Below are 5434 nucleotides of genomic sequence, written 5' to 3'. Positions count from 1 at the left end.
TATTGTAAACTAGCTGACCCGGCGAACTTTGTTCCGCCTTAATGGCAATAAATAAGCAGACTTTTTTTTAATTCCGAACGGGATAAAAAGTATCCTATGTCCTTCTCCTGGCTCTAAACTACCTCCCTGACAATTTTCAGCTAAATCGGTTCAGCCGTTCTTGAGTTATAAGTGGAGTAACTAACACGACTTTCTTTTATATACAGGGTGTCCCGTAATGTAACGTCAAGCCGGAACTGGGTGTTGAGGCAAGTTGTGCTGGTTATCAGAAAAACGTAAAAAAAAATCTATGTGGCATATTTTAAAAATAATAGGCATTTAAAAAAAATCAAAAAATTCTACTCCAGGTGACGGTCCTTTTGCTCGTGTTGCCACAAATCTTCACTTTTTCCAAATTTTTTTTTTGTTATGTAACCCTGAATAATGCTTCTCTAAATTGATATCAAAATTACAAAACCAGCTGCTCCAGCTTGGATGAAAAAAATACATTATTCCCAAAAAAATTTTCAAAATAAAAATTTTGCCTAGTTTAAACTGACTGTACTGAAAAAAAAAAGTACTACGCGAGTGTGGCAAGTGACGTCATAATTTGGCGCATTTAGTAAGGATTCCAAAATGGTATAACACTTTGTAAAATCTTGCTGTAATTGTCGACAATTTTTGGTTTTTTGGAAATAGTCCCGATTTTAACTTTATCTACCTTGGTTAAAAATTATTATTCTAATTTGCCCAAAATTCAAGTTTCTGTGACTGACTACCGTACAGTCAGTCACAGAAACTTTTGTCACCATGACAGTAATTAGTAGTTGACATACTGTGACAAAAGTCACCCGTGCGCGCGCGCCTTTACTACCTGCTCTGCCTGCACTTGTACTTGGTAACAGGGATAATAAGGATATGAAGTTTCGGTTATGGATACGGTTACGGATATTAGAATAATATTATACCGGTTTCGGTTACAGTCACGGATATGAATTCATTTCAGATTATCCGAAAGTCTCGGATAATTTCGGTTACGGAATTATTAGAATTTCAAAAATGTAGGTATAATACAAATAGCAAGATGCTGCGTGACCCACATAGCTACTTTATGTACCAACTAAGACGACACCTATGTATGATAAAGGTAAAACAGGCTGGCATATTAGATGGTGCCAGCGAATGCCAGACAAGTTGGTAACAAATATTAAGATTTAAGGTACAATTCCAAGACGGGCCGCAGACCGCAAACTGCAACCGCAAACTGCAAAACTATGAAATCGGCAGCGCGGCATTGCAGCTGCGGCGTGTATACTGCAGATTTCATAGAGTTTTGCAGTTTGGCCTTTATCCGAAACTATCCGTAACTTTTGAATCAGTTTCGGTTACGGTTGTGGACATTTTTTTATTTCGGATATCCGATAGTTTCAGTTACGGTTACGGATATCCATAACATCCCTGCTTGGTAAGATGGCCCTCTCCGTCCCGCTCATACCTTTTAAAATGGCTTCTCCACCTCACTTAAGCCAGAAACTTGAATTTTGGGCACATTAGAATAATATTTTTAACCAAGGTAAATAAAGTTAAAAACGGGATTATTTCCAATAAACAAAAATTGTCGACAATTACAGCAAGATTTTACAAAGTGTTATACCATTTTGGAATCCTTACTAAATGCGCCAAATTATGACGTCACTTGCCACACTCGCGTAGTACAATTTTTTTTTCAGTACAGTCAGTTTAAACTAGGCAAAATTTTTATTTTGATATTTTTTTTGGGAATAATGTATTTTTTTCATCCAAGTTGGAGCAGCTGGTTTTGTAATTTTGATAACAATTTAGAGAAGCATTATTCAGGGTTACATACCAAAAAAAAAAATTTGGAAAAAGTGAAGATTTATGGCAACACGAGTAAAAGGACCGTCACCTGGAGTAGAATTTTTAGATTTTTTTTAAATGCCTATTATTTTTAAAATATGCCACATAGATTTTTTTTTTTATTTTTCTGATAACCAGCACAACTTGCCTCAACACCCAGTTCCGGCTTGACGTTACATTACGGGACACCCTGTATATAGATTACAGATAAATCCAGATTTAATCACAGTGTTATTTATTAAACTAGCTGTGCCCGCGACTTCGTCCGCGTGGAATAATGACTTTGGGTAGGCACTTTTAATAATTTAGTCTAATTATTTTACAAATAGCTTTTGCCCGCGACTTCGTCCGTGGAGAAGTCGAAAACGTTCTCATACGATTATTTTTAAATGTTTTAACGTTATTATCTAAATGTTTAAATACTTTTAAAATATAAAAATCAGGTTAAATAAACATGAAAATATTTTTTTCTTATATTTTATGAATATGCAGCTCGGCCTTTGATCCGGTGAAAGTTACTCGGTGGTATTATTTTTTTACAACGAAATCGAAAACTACACCTACCGCAGTATTATTGGTAAACTTTTTTTTTATATTTTCCTACGGGTGCTAGAATCACCAAGCTTCCAGCATGCCACTGGCCGTGGGAGAAGGAGCTTTTCCTCAAGACTACTCCCACTACCTCAAGGGCCTCCGCCAAAACTCTCGCAAGAAAATGAGTTTATGTATACAGCGCAAGCAGGTGCCCGCGGCATGACTTTCATGCATTACTATGCATTGTTGGGCGAGCGCACGCAGCGGGCACCCACTCCGAGGTTAAGTGGAGGCCCCTAGAGTATGGTAGTCGTTAACATGACGTCATGATTGTAAAAAAATGCACTAATGAGTAATTAATATCAACTTTGAAGCAAATCACCACTAAAATAACTTTCTACCCCTTTTTAACATAGTTAGGGGGTGCATTTCACTAAAATACGAAACACGTCTTCCATTAATTCTGTTATAGAATGCTTATGCAAAATTTTAAGTAGATTGGACGAAGGAATCTCGTTATTTCATACAAACTTTGCCCCTCCTTTTTACCTCCTTAGGGGTAGAATTTTGGAAAATCCTTTCTTATCAGATGCTTACGTCATACAAAGAACACACCGTCCAAGTTTCAGGTATTTACGATCAGCGGTTTAGGCTGTGCATTGATCCATCAGTAGCGCGCGTAGTACCTACTTGATCATTATTTTGCTGCGATGTGATTTTAAAACTGGGATATCTCCTAAGATATTTATTGAAATCGAATGGTGTAAAGGGCAAGAATGTTTAAAATAAAATACTTGTGGTGAATAATTTATTTATTTGGATAAGGATTAATATCATGTTTATAAAAACACCTTCGCAAATAATGCATTATTTTAAAACAGATTTTTTTTGCATAAAAATGGTTACTATGAGCCAACCTTAAAAGATAGACTAATGCTACCGCGGACTTTTTTAAAGAGCTTTTAAAGGGGAACAATCCTGTCATACATGATTTTTGCGAAACTTTAACCGTTTACGCAGCATCAGCTCTCAAAAGGTAAAAATTCATTGATTTTAAATATTCTTGATTGGTGCTCCGCTCCTATTGGTCTTAGCGTGATGATAAATAGCCTAAAGCCTTCAGGAACTAACGGGCTATCCAACACAAAAATAATTTTTCAAATCGGTCCAGTAGTTCCTGAGATTAGCGCGTTCAACCAAACAAACAAACAAACTCTTCACCTTTATAATATTAGTATATTATAAATGTCTTCATTAAAGTAAATATATTATGTCATTTTAACAGAGGGACTTATATTAGGCTGTCTTTACATAACTAAATTATTATTTTATAGCTCTAATGTAAACTTTCATCAATCATTCCTCCCTCCAATCCAATGACATATAAAAACATCTTAAAGATGACCTAAACTCTATGCCTAAACTGAACTGTCCCACCAAACTCATTGACAAGGGGGCGCTACCGTCGTTCAACTATATAGTTTCCAACATGGCAAAAAATCGGAACCAGCGATCCGGTATTGACGGTGGCGCCCCGCTGCCAATGTCAAGGTTTTATTTCTATCATATTTTTTTTACCACCAAAACTGTCAGATGCTATTTTTCAAATAGCCCTATCCTACTATTTGATACAAAATCTAACGAAATGAATACTTTACATTTCTTGTGGGCTGCCCACAGGGAAGAATTGCGGAGAAGGCGGAAAATGCGAGAATTAGCCAGAATATATGAAGAAAATTTTGAAGACATGCCAGAGCTTCTGTTCAGGCAACGTTACAGGCTTAACAAAGGCCAATTTCAGGAGCTTTGTCATATATTGAAACATTGAAACAGGAAACCTCTTTGCGGGGAAATACAATAATTTCTCTGGAATCCAAGGTTTAATATCTTACATAATATTATTTAAATGCGAAAGTGTGTGTGAATGTATGTTTATGCGAGTATAAAGATAAAGATACATTTATTTGTTCAAACATGTGTAGGTACCTACATAAGGTGTTAAGTCAGCATTTAAAATGGTATCAACATGTCTTACCTTTGCGGTGTACAAATTAAAATTAAATTAAAAGAGTATTATGAATGTTACTCTTTCACGCAAAAACTACTGAAGGGATTTTGTTGAAACTTTATAGTATTATTGTATAAACGTCATAATAACATCCTACTAATATTATAAATGCGAAAGTTTGGATGTCTGGATGTCCGTATGGATGTTTGAGTTTGTTACTCTTTCACGCAAAAACTACTGAACGGATTTTAATGAAACCATACAGTATTATTTTTTATAACACAGAATAACATTATAGGCTATAGGGGTAAAACAGGATCCACGCATACAAAGTCGCGGGCGGCCGCTAGTGCCCAATATATTGTTTGGATAAATTATCTATCAAATTATTATCTTCTTAGTTTCTTCTCCCTTTTCTTTATTTTAAGAAATGCTGTCAAAATATCTGATTACTTAACTAAAACTTGTAATATTGTTTAAGATGAGCTGCCTGCAGGATCTGTTGCAACAGCCACTTTTCTGGAGCATTTTAACAATTTATTTGATTTACTTAATGCGCATGCATTCACCAGACTGGCAAGAAGGGAAGCAATCAGTGTGTATAATATTAATTAAAAGATTTTGTTTAATAGAGAACAGAAGGTTCTCCACTGAATCTGCCTAGTAAAGGCTGCCAAAAAAAAATAAAAATATTAAAAAATTCATACCTCCTTGTTTTATTGAAGCAGCTCTATAATGTACATTTGTTTAGTTTTGAGCAAGTTAGAGCAGTTAAGCCATAAAATTTGTTTCTTCATAACTTCTTGCTTTAAATTAAATGAATGAATGAATAAATAAAACTTGAATAATTGTGAAAGAACTGCGCTGCCCAGACAGTAGATTTATTAAATTAGTTATAGCTTTCGATGTTTAGGTTTCACAAATTGAATACCTTACTATGAAGTTTTCACAGTTATATCCTAAATCCTCTCAAAATTTGGTTGTGTTGGATGAGTTTTTTGAAAAGATCACTCTGTCCAGGAATATCCGTAACCG

The 5434-nt window shown here is 35.2% G+C and overlaps 1 long non-coding RNA gene across 1 annotated transcript; it reads left to right on the top strand.

Annotated features, from left to right (window-relative positions):
- Positions 1 to 3696: 3696 nt before the first annotated feature.
- Positions 3697 to 5105, top strand: LOC135079093 (uncharacterized). Its single transcript, XR_010258730.1, has 2 exons — positions 3697 to 4269; positions 4881 to 5105. It is a non-coding gene; the product is annotated as an uncharacterized LOC135079093 (long non-coding RNA).
- Positions 5106 to 5434: the final 329 nt, after the last annotated feature.

This window comes from Ostrinia nubilalis, chromosome 16 (assembly GCF_963855985.1).
Source record: "Ostrinia nubilalis chromosome 16, ilOstNubi1.1, whole genome shotgun sequence".
Taxonomy (NCBI): Eukaryota; Metazoa; Arthropoda; class Insecta; order Lepidoptera; family Crambidae; genus Ostrinia; species Ostrinia nubilalis.
This window is presented reverse-complemented; position numbering and strand designations above follow the sequence as displayed.